At 44.3% G+C, this 15,102-nt stretch overlaps 22 non-coding genes and 1 pseudogene across 22 annotated transcripts; all 23 read right to left on the bottom strand.

Moving 5' to 3' along the window:
* LOC130396276 (5S ribosomal RNA) overlaps positions 1-83 on the bottom strand; it is a 233-nt pseudogene extending 150 nt beyond the window's left edge.
* Positions 84-612: 529 nt separating this feature from the next.
* On the bottom strand, positions 613-730 carry LOC130394005 (5S ribosomal RNA). The gene has a single exon (XR_008897206.1). It is a non-coding gene; the product is annotated as a 5S ribosomal RNA (ribosomal RNA).
* A 528-nt stretch (positions 731-1,258) lies between these two features.
* Positions 1,259-1,377, bottom strand: LOC130397144 (5S ribosomal RNA). Its single transcript, XR_008899747.1, has one exon. It is a non-coding gene; the product is annotated as a 5S ribosomal RNA (ribosomal RNA).
* Positions 1,378-1,905: 528 nt separating this feature from the next.
* Positions 1,906-2,024, bottom strand: LOC130397143 (5S ribosomal RNA). Its single transcript, XR_008899746.1, has one exon. It is a non-coding gene; the product is annotated as a 5S ribosomal RNA (ribosomal RNA).
* A 529-nt stretch (positions 2,025-2,553) lies between these two features.
* LOC130397142 (5S ribosomal RNA) lies at positions 2,554-2,672 on the bottom strand. Its single transcript, XR_008899745.1, has one exon. It is a non-coding gene; the product is annotated as a 5S ribosomal RNA (ribosomal RNA).
* Positions 2,673-3,201: 529 nt separating this feature from the next.
* On the bottom strand, positions 3,202-3,320 carry LOC130397141 (5S ribosomal RNA). Its single transcript, XR_008899744.1, has one exon. It is a non-coding gene; the product is annotated as a 5S ribosomal RNA (ribosomal RNA).
* Positions 3,321-3,849: 529 nt separating this feature from the next.
* On the bottom strand, positions 3,850-3,968 carry LOC130397140 (5S ribosomal RNA). Its single transcript, XR_008899743.1, has one exon. It is a non-coding gene; the product is annotated as a 5S ribosomal RNA (ribosomal RNA).
* A 528-nt stretch (positions 3,969-4,496) lies between these two features.
* LOC130397139 (5S ribosomal RNA) lies at positions 4,497-4,615 on the bottom strand. The gene has a single exon (XR_008899742.1). It is a non-coding gene; the product is annotated as a 5S ribosomal RNA (ribosomal RNA).
* A 528-nt stretch (positions 4,616-5,143) lies between these two features.
* On the bottom strand, positions 5,144-5,262 carry LOC130397138 (5S ribosomal RNA). The gene has a single exon (XR_008899741.1). It is a non-coding gene; the product is annotated as a 5S ribosomal RNA (ribosomal RNA).
* A 529-nt stretch (positions 5,263-5,791) lies between these two features.
* On the bottom strand, positions 5,792-5,910 carry LOC130397137 (5S ribosomal RNA). Its single transcript, XR_008899740.1, has one exon. It is a non-coding gene; the product is annotated as a 5S ribosomal RNA (ribosomal RNA).
* Positions 5,911-6,429: 519 nt separating this feature from the next.
* LOC130397135 (5S ribosomal RNA) lies at positions 6,430-6,548 on the bottom strand. The gene has a single exon (XR_008899738.1). It is a non-coding gene; the product is annotated as a 5S ribosomal RNA (ribosomal RNA).
* Positions 6,549-7,077: 529 nt separating this feature from the next.
* LOC130397134 (5S ribosomal RNA) lies at positions 7,078-7,196 on the bottom strand. Its single transcript, XR_008899737.1, has one exon. It is a non-coding gene; the product is annotated as a 5S ribosomal RNA (ribosomal RNA).
* Positions 7,197-7,725: 529 nt separating this feature from the next.
* Positions 7,726-7,844, bottom strand: LOC130397133 (5S ribosomal RNA). The gene has a single exon (XR_008899736.1). It is a non-coding gene; the product is annotated as a 5S ribosomal RNA (ribosomal RNA).
* A 530-nt stretch (positions 7,845-8,374) lies between these two features.
* LOC130397132 (5S ribosomal RNA) lies at positions 8,375-8,493 on the bottom strand. The gene has a single exon (XR_008899735.1). It is a non-coding gene; the product is annotated as a 5S ribosomal RNA (ribosomal RNA).
* A 529-nt stretch (positions 8,494-9,022) lies between these two features.
* Positions 9,023-9,141, bottom strand: LOC130397131 (5S ribosomal RNA). The gene has a single exon (XR_008899734.1). It is a non-coding gene; the product is annotated as a 5S ribosomal RNA (ribosomal RNA).
* A 529-nt stretch (positions 9,142-9,670) lies between these two features.
* On the bottom strand, positions 9,671-9,789 carry LOC130397129 (5S ribosomal RNA). Its single transcript, XR_008899733.1, has one exon. It is a non-coding gene; the product is annotated as a 5S ribosomal RNA (ribosomal RNA).
* A 528-nt stretch (positions 9,790-10,317) lies between these two features.
* Positions 10,318-10,436, bottom strand: LOC130397128 (5S ribosomal RNA). The gene has a single exon (XR_008899732.1). It is a non-coding gene; the product is annotated as a 5S ribosomal RNA (ribosomal RNA).
* Positions 10,437-10,965: 529 nt separating this feature from the next.
* Positions 10,966-11,084, bottom strand: LOC130397127 (5S ribosomal RNA). The gene has a single exon (XR_008899731.1). It is a non-coding gene; the product is annotated as a 5S ribosomal RNA (ribosomal RNA).
* Positions 11,085-11,614: 530 nt separating this feature from the next.
* Positions 11,615-11,733, bottom strand: LOC130397126 (5S ribosomal RNA). Its single transcript, XR_008899730.1, has one exon. It is a non-coding gene; the product is annotated as a 5S ribosomal RNA (ribosomal RNA).
* A 529-nt stretch (positions 11,734-12,262) lies between these two features.
* LOC130397125 (5S ribosomal RNA) lies at positions 12,263-12,381 on the bottom strand. The gene has a single exon (XR_008899729.1). It is a non-coding gene; the product is annotated as a 5S ribosomal RNA (ribosomal RNA).
* A 528-nt stretch (positions 12,382-12,909) lies between these two features.
* Positions 12,910-13,028, bottom strand: LOC130397123 (5S ribosomal RNA). The gene has a single exon (XR_008899727.1). It is a non-coding gene; the product is annotated as a 5S ribosomal RNA (ribosomal RNA).
* Positions 13,029-13,557: 529 nt separating this feature from the next.
* Positions 13,558-13,676, bottom strand: LOC130397122 (5S ribosomal RNA). The gene has a single exon (XR_008899726.1). It is a non-coding gene; the product is annotated as a 5S ribosomal RNA (ribosomal RNA).
* A 529-nt stretch (positions 13,677-14,205) lies between these two features.
* Positions 14,206-14,324, bottom strand: LOC130397121 (5S ribosomal RNA). Its single transcript, XR_008899725.1, has one exon. It is a non-coding gene; the product is annotated as a 5S ribosomal RNA (ribosomal RNA).
* Between the last annotated feature and the right edge of the window lie 778 nt (positions 14,325-15,102).

The following is a 15,102-nucleotide window of genomic DNA, read 5'->3' as shown; positions in this document are numbered from 1 at the left end:
ACCAAGTACTAACCAGGCCCGACCCTGCTTAGCTTCCGAGATCAGACGAGATCGGGCGTGTTCAGGGTGGTATGGCCGTAAGCAATTAGTGCAGGCGCAAAACCAGGTTTTATACAGTAGCACATAAGGAGTGAGAAAGCTGCTGAGGCTCGACGTTACACTTTTACAAAAACAATCATTAGTTAGATATAAACGGCAGTAATTGATTCAGTAGGACTCCTTATCCATGTAAACGATCATTGTGACATCTGAATTCATTAATTATCTGAAATACACTGCGTGTGCGTGTGATGTTAAATGTTTGAACCAAGGTTAACGGTTAAAGTGTCAGAGAATGGGTGGTGATTTTTTGACGTCCTCCCATGATCTGAAGTGAGCGTGCGTGTTTGTGTTGGTGAAAGTTTAAGAAATGTACAACTGTCGGTTCAGCTCTCTGGTGCTCCCTGCTGGCAGTATCACTATACTGTCCTCATGTTTCACAAAAATAGTTTTGAGAGACGTTGTCAGTTTTTGTATGTTGCTTAAATCCTCCAAAGCGGTTGGCAGTAAACATCAGGTCACGGTACGCCACGGTAGGCCACGGAGTCAATGAGCTCGAGTTGAAAAAGAAAAAGCTTACAGCACCTGGTATTCCCAGGCGGTCTCCCATCCAAGTACTAACCAGGCCCGACCCTGCTTAGCTTCCGAGATCAGACGAGATCGGCGTGTTCAGGGTGGTATGGCCGTAAGCAATTAGTGCAGGCGCAAAACCAGGTTTTATACAGTAGCACATAAGGAGTGAGAAAGCTGCTGAGGCTCGACGTTACACTTTTACAAAAACAATCATTAGTTAGATATAAACGGCAGTAATTGATTCAGTAGGACTCCTTATCCATGTAAACGATCATTGTGACATCTGAATTCATTAATTATCTGAAATACACTGCGTGTGCGTGTGATGTTAAATGTTTGAACCAAGGTTAACGGTTAAAGTGTCAGAGAATGGGTGGTGATTTTTGACGTCCTCCCATGATCTGAAGTGAGCGTGCGTGTTTGTGTTGGTGAAAGTTTAAGAAATGTACAACTGTCGGTTCAGCTCTCTGGTGCTCCCTGCTGGCAGTATCACTATACTGTCCTCATGTTTCACAAAAATAGTTTTGAGAGACGTTGTCAGTTTTTGTATGTTGCTTAAATCCTCCAAAGCGGTTGGCAGTAAACATCAGGTCACGGTACGCCACGGTAGGCCACGGAGGCAATGAGCTCGAGTTGAAAAAGAAAAAGCTTACAGCACCTGGTATTCCCAGGCGGTCTCCCATCCAAGTACTAACCAGGCCCGACCCTGCTTAGCTTCCGAGATCAGACGAGATCGGGCGTGTTCAGGGTGGTATGGCCGTAAGCAATTAGTGCAGGCGCAAAACCAGGTTTTATACAGTAGCACATAAGGAGTGAGAAAGCTGCTGAGGCTCGACGTTACACTTTTACAAAAACAATCATTAGTTAGATATAAACGGCAGTAATTGATTCAGTAGGACTCCTTATCCATGTAAACGATCATTGTGACATCTGAATTCATTAATTATCTGAAATACACTGCGTGTGCGTGTGATGTTAAATGTTTGAACCAAGGTTAACGGTTAAAGTGTCAGAGAATGGGTGGTGATTTTTTGACGTCCTCCCATGATCTGAAGTGAGCGTGCGTGTTTGTGTTGGTGAAAGTTTAAGAAATGTACAACTGTCGGTTCAGCTCTCTGGTGCTCCCTGCTGGCAGTATCACTATACTGTCCTCATGTTTCACAAAAATAGTTTTGAGAGACGTTGTCAGTTTTGTATGTTGCTTAAATCCTCCAAAGCGGTTGGCAGTAAACATCAGGTCACGGTACGCCACGGTAGGCCACGGAGTCAATGAGCTCGAGTTGAAAAAGAAAAAGCTTACAGCACCTGGTATTCCCAGGCGGTCTCCCATCCAAGTACTAACCAGGCCCGACCCTGCTTAGCTTCCGAGATCAGACGAGATCGGGCGTGTTCAGGGTGGTATGGCCGTAAGCAATTAGTGCAGGCGCAAAACCAGGTTTTATACAGTAGCACATAAGGAGTGAGAAAGCTGCTGAGGCTCGACGTTACACTCTTACAAAAACAATCATTAGTTAGATATAAACGGCAGTAATTGATTCAGTAGGACTCCTTATCCATGTAAACGATCATTGTGACATCTGAATTCATTAATTATCTGAAATACACTGCGTGTGCGTGTGATGTTAAATGTTTGAACCAAGGTTAACGGTTAAAGTGTCAGAGAATGGGTGGTGATTTTTTGACGTCCTCCCATGATCTGAAGTGAGCGTGCGTGTTTGTGTTGGTGAAAGTTTAAGAAATGTACAACTGTCGGTTCAGCTCTCTGGTGCTCCCTGCTGGCAGTATCACTATACTGTCCTCATGTTTCACAAAAATAGTTTTGAGAGACGTTGTCAGTTTTTGTATGTTGCTTAAATCCTCCAAAGCGGTTGGCAGTAAACATCAGGTCACGGTACGCCACGGTAGGCCACGGAGGCAATGAGCTCGAGTTGAAAAAGAAAAAGCTTACAGCACCTGGTATTCCCAGGCGGTCTCCCATCCAAGTACTAACCAGGCCCGACCCTGCTTAGCTTCCGAGATCAGACGAGATCGGGCGTGTTCAGGGTGGTATGGCCGTAAGCAATTAGTGCAGGCGCAAAACCAGGTTTTATACAGTAGCACATAAGGAGTGAGAAAGCTGCTGAGGCTCGACGTTACACTTTTACAAAAACAATCATTAGTTAGATATAAACGGCAGTAATTGATTCAGTAGGACTCCTTATCCATGTAAACGATCATTGTGACATCTGAATTCATTAATTATCTGAAATACACTGCGTGTGCGTGTGATGTTAAATGTTTGAACCAAGGTTAACGGTTAAAGTGTCAGAGAATGGGTGGTGATTTTTTGACGTCCTCCCATGATCTGAAGTGAGCGTGCGTGTTTGTGTTGGTGAAAGTTTAAGAAATGTACAACTGTCGGTTCAGCTCTCTGGTGCTCCCTGCTGGCAGTATCACTATACTGTCCTCATGTTTCACAAAAATAGTTTTGAGAGACGTTGTCAGTTTTTGTATGTTGCTTAAATCCTCCAAAGCGGTTGGCAGTAAACATCAGGTCACGGTACGCCACGGTAGGCCACGGAGGCAATGAGCTCGAGTTGAAAAAGAAAAAGCTTACAGCACCTGGTATTCCCAGGCGGTCTCCCATCCAAGTACTAACCAGGCCCGACCCTGCTTAGCTTCCGAGATCAGACGAGATCGGGCGTGTTCAGGGTGGTATGGCCGTAAGCAATTAGTGCAGGCGCAAAACCAGGTTTTATACAGTAGCACATAAGGAGTGAGAAAGCTGCTGAGGCTCGACGTTACACTTTTACAAAAACAATCATTAGTTAGATATAAACGGCAGTAATTGATTCAGTAGGACTCCTTATCCATGTAAACGATCATTGTGACATCTGAATTCATTAATTATCTGAAATACACTGCGTGTGCGTGTGATGTTAAATGTTTGAACCAAGGTTAACGGTTAAAGTGTCAGAGAATGGGTGGTGATTTTTTGACGTCCTCCCATGATCTGAAGTGAGCGTGCGTGTTTGTGTTGGTGAAAGTTTAAGAAATGTACAACTGTCGGTTCAGCTCTCTGGTGCTCCCTGCTGGCAGTATCACTATACTGTCCTCATGTTTCACAAAAATAGTTTTGAGAGACGTTGTCAGTTTTTGTATGTTGCTTAAATCCTCCAAAGCGGTTGGCAGTAAACATCAGGTCACGGTACGCCACGGTAGGCCACGGAGGCAATGAGCTCGAGTTGAAAAAGAAAAAGCTTACAGCACCTGGTATTCCCAGGCGGTCTCCCATCCAAGTACTAACCAGGCCCGACCCTGCTTAGCTTCCGAGATCAGACGAGATCGGGCGTGTTCAGGGTGGTATGGCCGTAAGCAATTAGTGCAGGCGCAAAACCAGGTTTTATACAGTAGCACATAAGGAGTGAGAAAGCTGCTGAGGCTCGACGTTACACTTTACAAAAACAATCATTAGTTAGATATAAACGGCAGTAATTGATTCAGTAGGACTCCTTATCCATGTAAACGATCATTGTGACATCTGAATTCATTAATTATCTGAAATACACTGCGTGTGCGTGTGATGTTAAATGTTTGAACCAAGGTTAACGGTTAAAGTGTCAGAGAATGGGTGGTGATTTTTTGACGTCCTCCCATGATCTGAAGTGAGCGTGCGTGTTTGTGTTGGTGAAAGTTTAAGAAATGTACAACTGTCGGTTCAGCTCTCTGGTGCTCCCTGCTGGCAGTATCACTATACTGTCCTCATGTTTCACAAAAATAGTTTTGAGAGACGTTGTCAGTTTTTGTATGTTGCTTAAATCCTCCAAAGCGGTTGGCAGTAAACATCAGGTCACGGTACGCCACGGTAGGCCACGGAGTCAATGAGCTCGAGTTGAAAAAGAAAAAGCTTACAGCACCTGGTATTCCCAGGCGGTCTCCCATCCAAGTACTAACCAGGCCCGACCCTGCTTAGCTTCCGAGATCAGACGAGATCGGGCGTGTTCAGGGTGGTATGGCCGTAAGCAATTAGTGCAGGCGCAAAACCAGGTTTTATACAGTAGCACATAAGGAGTGAGAAAGCTGCTGAGGCTCGACGTTACACTCTTACAAAAACAATCATTAGTTAGATATAAACGGCAGTAATTGATTCAGTAGGACTCCTTATCCATGTAAACGATCATTGTGACATCTGAATTCATTAATTATCTGAAATACACTGCGTGTGCGTGTGATGTTAAATGTTTGAACCAAGGTTAACGGTTAAAGTGTCAGAGAATGGGTGGTGATTTTTGACGTCCTCCCATGATCTGAAGTGAGCGTGCGTGTTTGTGTTGGTGAAAGTTTAAGAAATGTACAACTGTCGGTTCAGCTCTCTGGTGCTCCCTGCTGGCAGTATCACTATACTGTCCTCATGTTTCACAAAAATAGTTTTGAGAGACGTTGTCAGTTTTTGTATGTTGCTTAAATCCTCCAAAGCGGTTGGCAGTAAACATCAGGTCACGGTACGCCACGGTAGGCCACGGAGGCAATGAGCTCGAGTTGAAAAAGAAAAAGCTTACAGCACCTGGTATTCCCAGGCGGTCTCCCATCCAAGTACTAACCAGGCCCGACCCTGCTTAGCTTCCGAGATCAGACGAGATCGGGCGTGTTCAGGGTGGTATGGCCGTAAGCAATTAGTGCAGGCGCAAAACCAGGTTTTATACAGTAGCACATAAGGAGTGAGAAAGCTGCTGAGGCTCGACGTTACACTTTTACAAAAACAATCATTAGTTAGATATAAACGGCAGTAATTGATTCAGTAGGACTCCTTATCCATGTAAACGATCATTGTGACATCTGAATTCATTAATTATCTGAAATACACTGCGTGTGCGTGTGATGTTAAATGTTTGAACCAAGGTTAACGGTTAAAGTGTCAGAGAATGGGTGGTGATTTTTTGACGTCCTCCCATGATCTGAAGTGAGCGTGCGTGTTTGTGTTGGTGAAAGTTTAAGAAATGTACAACTGTCGGTTCAGCTCTCTGGTGCTCCCTGCTGGCAGTATCACTATACTGTCCTCATGTTTCACAAAAATAGTTTTGAGAGACGTTGTCAGTTTTTGTATGTTGCTTAAATCCTCCAAAGCGGTTGGCAGTAAACATCAGGTCACGGTACGCCACGGTAGGCCACGGAGTCAATGAGCTCGAGTTGAAAAAGAAAAAGCTTACAGCACCTGGTATTCCCAGGCGGTCTCCCATCCAAGTACTAACCAGGCCCGACCCTGCTTAGCTTCCGAGATCAGACGAGATCGGGCGTGTTCAGGGTGGTATGGCCGTAAGCAATTAGTGCAGGCGCAAAACCAGGTTTTATACAGTAGCACATAAGGAGTGAGAAAGCTGCTGAGGCTCGACGTTACACTTTTACAAAAACAATCATTAGTTAGATATAAACGGCAGTAATTGATTCAGTAGGACTCCTTATCCATGTAAACGATCATTGTGACATCTGAATTCATTAATTATCTGAAATACACTGCGTGTGCGTGTGATGTTAAATGTTTGAACCAAGGTTAACGGTTAAAGTGTCAGAGAATGGGTGGTGATTTTTTGACGTCCTCCCATGATCTGAAGTGAGCGTGCGTGTTTGTGTTGGTGAAAGTTTAAGAAATGTACAACTGTCGGTTCAGCTCTCTGGTGCTCCCTGCTGGCAGTATCACTATACTGTCCTCATGTTTCACAAAAATAGTTTTGAGAGACGTTGTCAGTTTTTGTATGTTGCTTAAATCCTCCAAAGCGGTTGGCAGTAAACATCAGGTCACGGTACGCCAGGGAGTCAATGAGCTCGAGTTGAAAAAGAAAAAGCTTACAGCACCTGGTATTCCCAGGCGGTCTCCCATCCAAGTACTAACCAGGCCCGACCCTGCTTAGCTTCCGAGATCAGACGAGATCGGGCGTGTTCAGGGTGGTATGGCCGTAAGCAATTAGTGCAGGCGCAAAACCAGGTTTTATACAGTAGCACATAAGGAGTGAGAAAGCTGCTGAGGCTCGACGTTACACTTTTACAAAAACAATCATTAGTTAGATATAAACGGCAGTAATTGATTCAGTAGGACTCCTTATCCATGTAAACGATCATTGTGACATCTGAATTCATTAATTATCTGAAATACACTGCGTGTGCGTGTGATGTTAAATGTTTGAACCAAGGTTAACGGTTAAAGTGTCAGAGAATGGGTGGTGATTTTTTGACGTCCTCCCATGATCTGAAGTGAGCGTGCGTGTTTGTGTTGGTGAAAGTTTAAGAAATGTACAACTGTCGGTTCAGCTCTCTGGTGCTCCCTGCTGGCAGTATCACTATACTGTCCTCATGTTTCACAAAAATAGTTTTGAGAGACGTTGTCAGTTTTTGTATGTTGCTTAAATCCTCCAAAGCGGTTGGCAGTAAACATCAGGTCACGGTACGCCACGGTAGGCCACGGAGTCAATGAGCTCGAGTTGAAAAAGAAAAAGCTTACAGCACCTGGTATTCCCAGGCGGTCTCCCATCCAAGTACTAACCAGGCCCGACCCTGCTTAGCTTCCGAGATCAGACGAGATCGGGCGTGTTCAGGGTGGTATGGCCGTAAGCAATTAGTGCAGGCGCAAAACCAGGTTTTATACAGTAGCACATAAGGAGTGAGAAAGCTGCTGAGGCTCGACGTTACACTTTTACAAAAACAATCATTAGTTAGATATAAACGGCAGTAATTGATTCAGTAGGACTCCTTATCCATGTAAACGATCATTGTGACATCTGAATTCATTAATTATCTGAAATACACTGCGTGTGCGTGTGATGTTAAATGTTTGAACCAAGGTTAACGGTTAAAGTGTCAGAGAATGGGTGGTGATTTTTTGACGTCCTCCCATGATCTGAAGTGAGCGTGCGTGTTTGTGTTGGTGAAAGTTTAAGAAATGTACAACTGTCGGTTCAGCTCTCTGGTGCTCCCTGCTGGCAGTATCACTATACTGTCCTCATGTTTCACAAAAATAGTTTTGAGAGACGTTGTCAGTTTTTGTATGTTGCTTAAATCCTCCAAAGCGGTTGGCAGTAAACATCAGGTCACGGTACGCCACGGTAGGCCACGGAGTCAATGAGCTCGAGTTGAAAAAGAAAAAGCTTACAGCACCTGGTATTCCCAGGCGGTCTCCCATCCAAGTACTAACCAGGCCCGACCCTGCTTAGCTTCCGAGATCAGACGAGATCGGGCGTGTTCAGGGTGGTATGGCCGTAAGCAATTAGTGCAGGCGCAAAACCAGGTTTTATACAGTAGCACATAAGGAGTGAGAAAGCTGCTGAGGCTCGACGTTACACTTTTACAAAAACAATCATTAGTTAGATATAAACGGCAGTAATTGATTCAGTAGGACTCCTTATCCATGTAAACGATCATTGTGACATCTGAATTCATTAATTATCTGAAATACACTGCGTGTGCGTGTGATGTTAAATGTTTGAACCAAGGTTAACGGTTTAAAGTGTCAGAGAATGGGTGGTGATTTTTTGACGTCCTCCCATGATCTGAAGTGAGCGTGCGTGTTTGTGTTGGTGAAAGTTTAAGAAATGTACAACTGTCGGTTCAGCTCTCTGGTGCTCCCTGCTGGCAGTATCACTATACTGTCCTCATGTTTCACAAAAATAGTTTTGAGAGACGTTGTCAGTTTTTGTATGTTGCTTAAATCCTCCAAAGCGGTTGGCAGTAAACATCAGGTCACGGTACGCCACGGTAGGCCACGGAGGCAATGAGCTCGAGTTGAAAAAGAAAAAGCTTACAGCACCTGGTATTCCCAGGCGGTCTCCCATCCAAGTACTAACCAGGCCCGACCCTGCTTAGCTTCCGAGATCAGACGAGATCGGGCGTGTTCAGGGTGGTATGGCCGTAAGCAATTAGTGCAGGCGCAAAACCAGGTTTTATACAGTAGCACATAAGGAGTGAGAAAGCTGCTGAGGCTCGACGTTACACTTTTACAAAAACAATCATTAGTTAGATATAAACGGCAGTAATTGATTCAGTAGGACTCCTTATCCATGTAAACGATCATTGTGACATCTGAATTCATTAATTATCTGAAATACACTGCGTGTGCGTGTGATGTTAAATGTTTGAACCAAGGTTAACGGTTAAAGTGTCAGAGAATGGGTGGTGATTTTTTGACGTCCTCCCATGATCTGAAGTGAGCGTGCGTGTTTGTGTTGGTGAAAGTTTAAGAAATGTACAACTGTCGGTTCAGCTCTCTGGTGCTCCCTGCTGGCAGTATCACTATACTGTCCTCATGTTTCACAAAAATAGTTTTGAGAGACGTTGTCAGTTTTTGTATGTTGCTTAAATCCTCCAAAGCGGTTGGCAGTAAACATCAGGTCACGGTACGCCACGGTAGGCCACGGAGTCAATGAGCTCGAGTTGAAAAAGAAAAAGCTTACAGCACCTGGTATTCCCAGGCGGTCTCCCATCCAAGTACTAACCAGGCCCGACCCTGCTTAGCTTCCGAGATCAGACGAGATCGGGCGTGTTCAGGGTGGTATGGCCGTAAGCAATTAGTGCAGGCGCAAAACCAGGTTTTATACAGTAGCACATAAGGAGTGAGAAAGCTGCTGAGGCTCGACGTTACACTCTTACAAAAACAATCATTAGTTAGATATAAACGGCAGTAATTGATTCAGTAGGACTCCTTATCCATGTAAACGATCATTGTGACATCTGAATTCATTAATTATCTGAAATACACTGCGTGTGCGTGTGATGTTAAATGTTTGAACCAAGGTTAACGGTTAAAGTGTCAGAGAATGGGTGGTGATTTTTTGACGTCCTCCCATGATCTGAAGTGAGCGTGCGTGTTTGTGTTGGTGAAAGTTTAAGAAATGTACAACTGTCGGTTCAGCTCTCTGGTGCTCCCTGCTGGCAGTATCACTATACTGTCCTCATGTTTCACAAAAATAGTTTTGAGAGACGTTGTCAGTTTTTGTATGTTGCTTAAATCCTCCAAAGCGGTTGGCAGTAAACATCAGGTCACGGTACGCCACGGTAGGCCACGGAGTCAATGAGCTCGAGTTGAAAAAGAAAAAGCTTACAGCACCTGGTATTCCCAGGCGGTCTCCCATCCAAGTACTAACCAGGCCCGACCCTGCTTAGCTTCCGAGATCAGACGAGATCGGGCGTGTTCAGGGTGGTATGGCCGTAAGCAATTAGTGCAGGCGCAAAACCAGGTTTTATACAGTAGCACATAAGGAGTGAGAAAGCTGCTGAGGCTCGACGTTACACTTTTACAAAAACAATCATTAGTTAGATATAAACGGCAGTAATTGATTCAGTAGGACTCCTTATCCATGTAAACGATCATTGTGACATCTGAATTCATTAATTATCTGAAATACACTGCGTGTGCGTGTGATGTTAAATGTTTGAACCAAGGTTAACGGTTAAAGTGTCAGAGAATGGGTGGTGATTTTTGACGTCCTCCCATGATCTGAAGTGAGCGTGCGTGTTTGTGTTGGTGAAAGTTTAAGAAATGTACAACTGTCGGTTCAGCTCTCTGGTGCTCCCTGCTGGCAGTATCACTATACTGTCCTCATGTTTCACAAAAATAGTTTTGAGAGACGTTGTCAGTTTTTGTATGTTGCTTAAATCCTCCAAAGCGGTTGGCAGTAAACATCAGGTCACGGTACGCCACGGTAGGCCACGGAGTCAATGAGCTCGAGTTGAAAAAGAAAAAGCTTACAGCACCTGGTATTCCCAGGCGGTCTCCCATCCAAGTACTAACCAGGCCCGACCCTGCTTAGCTTCCGAGATCAGACGAGATCGGGCGTGTTCAGGGTGGTATGGCCGTAAGCAATTAGTGCAGGCGCAAAACCAGGTTTTATACAGTAGCACATAAGGAGTGAGAAAGCTGCTGAGGCTCGACGTTACACTTTTACAAAAACAATCATTAGTTAGATATAAACGGCAGTAATTGATTCAGTAGGACTCCTTATCCATGTAAACGATCATTGTGACATCTGAATTCATTAATTATCTGAAATACACTGCGTGTGCGTGTGATGTTAAATGTTTGAACCAAGGTTAACGGTTAAAGTGTCAGAGAATGGGTGGTGATTTTTTGACGTCCTCCCATGATCTGAAGTGAGCGTGCGTGTTTGTGTTGGTGAAAGTTTAAGAAATGTACAACTGTCGGTTCAGCTCTCTGGTGCTCCCTGCTGGCAGTATCACTATACTGTCCTCATGTTTCACAAAAATAGTTTTGAGAGACGTTGTCAGTTTTTGTATGTTGCTTAAATCCTCCAAAGCGGTTGGCAGTAAACATCAGGTCACGGTACGCCACGGTAGGCCACGGAGTCAATGAGCTCGAGTTGAAAAAGAAAAAGCTTACAGCACCTGGTATTCCCAGGCGGTCTCCCATCCAAGTACTAACCAGGCCCGACCCTGCTTAGCTTCCGAGATCAGACGAGATCGGGCGTGTTCAGGGTGGTATGGCCGTAAGCAATTAGTGCAGGCGCAAAACCAGGTTTTATACAGTAGCACATAAGGAGTGAGAAAGCTGCTGAGGCTCGACGTTACACTCTTTACAAAAACAATCATTAGTTAGATATAAACGGCAGTAATTGATTCAGTAGGACTCCTTATCCATGTAAACGATCATTGTGACATCTGAATTCATTAATTATCTGAAATACACTGCGTGTGCGTGTGATGTTAAATGTTTGAACCAAGGTTAACGGTTAAAGTGTCAGAGAATGGGTGGTGATTTTTTGACGTCCTCCCATGATCTGAAGTGAGCGTGCGTGTTTGTGTTGGTGAAAGTTTAAGAAATGTACAACTGTCGGTTCAGCTCTCTGGTGCTCCCTGCTGGCAGTATCACTATACTGTCCTCATGTTTCACAAAAATAGTTTTGAGAGACGTTGTCAGTTTTTGTATGTTGCTTAAATCCTCCAAAGCGGTTGGCAGTAAACATCAGGTCACGGTACGCCACGGTAGGCCACGGAGTCAATGAGCTCGAGTTGAAAAAGAAAAAGCTTACAGCACCTGGTATTCCCAGGCGGTCTCCCATCCAAGTACTAACCAGGCCCGACCCTGCTTAGCTTCCGAGATCAGACGAGATCGGGCGTGTTCAGGGTGGTATGGCCGTAAGCAATTAGTGCAGGCGCAAAACCAGGTTTTATACAGTAGCACATAAGGAGTGAGAAAGCTGCTGAGGCTCGACGTTACACTTTTACAAAAACAATCATTAGTTAGATATAAACGGCAGTAATTGATTCAGTAGGACTCCTTATCCATGTAAACGATCATTGTGACATCTGAATTCATTAATTATCTGAAATACACTGCGTGTGCGTGTGATGTTAAATGTTTGAACCAAGGTTAACGGTTAAAGTGTCAGAGAATGGGTGGTGATTTTTTGACGTCCTCCCATGATCTGAAGTGAGCGTGCGTGTTTGTGTTGGTGAAAGTTTAAGAAATGTACAACTGTCGGTTCAGCTCTCTGGTGCTCCCTGCTGGCAGTATCACTATACTGTCCTCATGTTTCACAAAAATAGTTTTGAGAGACGTTGTCAGTTTTTGTATGTTGCTTAAATCCTCCAAAGCGGTTGGCAGTAAACATCAGGTCACGGTACGCCACGGTAGGCCACGGAGTCAATGAGCTCGAGTTGAAAAAGAAAAAGCTTACAGCACCTGGTATTCCCAGGCGGTCTCCCATCCAAGTACTAACCAGGCCCGACCCTGCTTAGCTTCCGAGATCAGACGAGATCGGGCGTGTTCAGGGTGGTATGGCCGTAAGCAATTAGTGCAGGCGCAAAACCAGGTTTTATACAGTAGCACATAAGGAGTGAGAAAGCTGCTGAGGCTCGACGTTACACTTTACAAAAACAATCATTAGTTAGATATAAACGGCAGTAATTGATTCAGTAGGACTCCTTATCCATGTAAACGATCATTGTGACATCTGAATTCATTAATTATCTGAAATACACTGCGTGTGCGTGTGATGTTAAATGTTTGAACCAAGGTTAACGGTTAAAGTGTCAGAGAATGGGTGGTGATTTTTTGACGTCCTCCCATGATCTGAAGTGAGCGTGCGTGTTTGTGTTGGTGAAAGTTTAAGAAATGTACAACTGTCGGTTCAGCTCTCTGGTGCTCCCTGCTGGCAGTATCACTATACTGTCCTCATGTTTCACAAAAATAGTTTTGAGAGACGTTGTCAGTTTTTGTATGTTGCTTAAATCCTCCAAAGCGGTTGGCAGTAAACATCAGGTCACGGTACGCCACGGTAGGCCACGGAGTCAATGAGCTCGAGTTGAAAAAGAAAAAGCTTACAGCACCTGGTATTCCCAGGCGGTCTCCCATCCAAGTACTAACCAGGCCCGACCCTGCTTAGCTTCCGAGATCAGACGAGATCGGGCGTGTTCAGGGTGGTATGGCCGTAAGCAATTAGTGCAGGCGCAAAACCAGGTTTTATACAGTAGCACATAAGGAGTGAGAAAGCTGCTGAGGCTCGACGTTACACTTTTACAAAAACAATCATTAGTTAGATATAAACGGCAGTAATTGATTCAGTAGGACTCCTTATCCATGTAAACGATCATTGTGACATCTGAATTCATTAATTATCTGAAATACACTGCGTGTGCGTGTGATGTTAAATGTTTGAACCAAGGTTAACGGTTAAAGTGTCAGAGAATGGGTGGTGATTTTTTGACGTCCTCCCATGATCTGAAGTGAGCGTGCGTGTTTGTGTTGGTGAAAGTTTAAGAAATGTACAACTGTCGGTTCAGCTCTCTGGTGCTCCCTGCTGGCAGTATCACTATACTGTCCTCATGTTTCACAAAAATAGTTTTGAGAGACGTTGTCAGTTTTTGTATGTTGCTTAAATCCTCCAAAGCGGTTGGCAGTAAACATCAGGTCACGGTACGCCACGGTAGGCCACGGAGTCAATGAGCTCGAGTTGAAAAAGAAAAAGCTTACAGCACCTGGTATTCCCAGGCGGTCTCCCATCCAAGTACTAACCAGGCCCGACCCTGCTTAGCTTCCGAGATCAGACGAGATCGGGCGTGTTCAGGGTGGTATGGCCGTAAGCAATTAGTGCAGGCGCAAAACCAGGTTTTATACAGTAGCACATAAGGAGTGAGAAAGCTGCTGAGGCTCGACGTTACACTTTTACAAAAACAATCATTAGTTAGATATAAACGGCAGTAATTGATTCAGTAGGACTCCTTATCCATGTAAACGATCATTGTGACATCTGAATTCATTAATTATCTGAAATACACTGCGTGTGCGTGTGATGTTAAATGTTTGAACCAAGGTTAACGGTTAAAGTGTCAGAGAATGGGTGGTGATTTTTTGACGTCCTCCCATGATCTGAAGTGAGCGTGCGTGTTTGTGTTGGTGAAAGTTTAAGAAATGTACAACTGTCGGTTCAGCTCTCTGGTGCTCCCTGCTGGCAGTATCACTATACTGTCCTCATGTTTCACAAAAATAGTTTTGAGAGACGTTGTCAGTTTTTGTATGTTGCTTAAATCCTCCAAAGCGGTTGGCAGTAAACATCAGGTCACGGTACGCCACGGTAGGCCACGGAGTCAATGAGCTCGAGTTGAAAAAGAAAAAGCTTACAGCACCTGGTATTCCCAGGCGGTCTCCCATCCAAGTACTAACCAGGCCCGACCCTGCTTAGCTTCCGAGATCAGACGAGATCGGGCGTGTTCAGGGTGGTATGGCCGTAAGCAATTAGTGCAGGCGCAAAACCAGGTTTTATACAGTAGCACATAAGGAGTGAGAAAGCTGCTGAGGCTCGACGTTACACTTTTACAAAAACAATCATTAGTTAGATATAAACGGCAGTAATTGATTCAGTAGGACTCCTTATCCATGTAAACGATCATTGTGACATCTGAATTCATTAATTATCTGAAATACACTGCGTGTGCGTGTGATGTTAAATGTTTGAACCAAGGTTAACGGTTAAAGTGTCAGAGAATGGGTGGTGATTTTTTGACGTCCTCCCATGATCTGAAGTGAGCGTGCGTGTTTGTGTTGGTGAAAGTTTAAGAAATGTACAACTGTCGGTTCAGCTCTCTGGTGCTCCCTGCTGGCAGTATCACTATACTGTCCTCATGTTTCACAAAAATAGTTTTGAGAGACGTTGTCAGTTTTTGTATGTTGCTTAAATCCTCCAAAGCGGTTGGCAGTAAACATCAGGTCACGGTACGCCACGGTAGGCCACGGAGTCAATGAGCTCGAGTTGAAAAAGAAAAAGCTTACAGCACCTGGTATTCCCAGGCGGTCTCCCATCCAAGTACTAACCAGGCCCGACCCTGCTTAGCTTCCGAGATCAGACGAGATCGGGCGTGTTTTTTTTTTTTTTTTTTTTTTTTTTTTATTATCAAAAAATATAGTTTACAATTAAAATTCCGTATTTACAGTAATTTACAATCTTTTACGGTCATAACCAAACACAGTATGACATACAGAAGACATACAGATAGTTGATAATCACAAATGTA

This window comes from Gadus chalcogrammus, chromosome 12 (assembly GCF_026213295.1).
Source record: "Gadus chalcogrammus isolate NIFS_2021 chromosome 12, NIFS_Gcha_1.0, whole genome shotgun sequence".
NCBI classification, from domain to species: domain Eukaryota; kingdom Metazoa; phylum Chordata; class Actinopteri; order Gadiformes; family Gadidae; genus Gadus; species Gadus chalcogrammus.
Note: the sequence above shows the minus strand (reverse complement) of the source record. Positions and strands in the feature narration are given on the sequence as shown.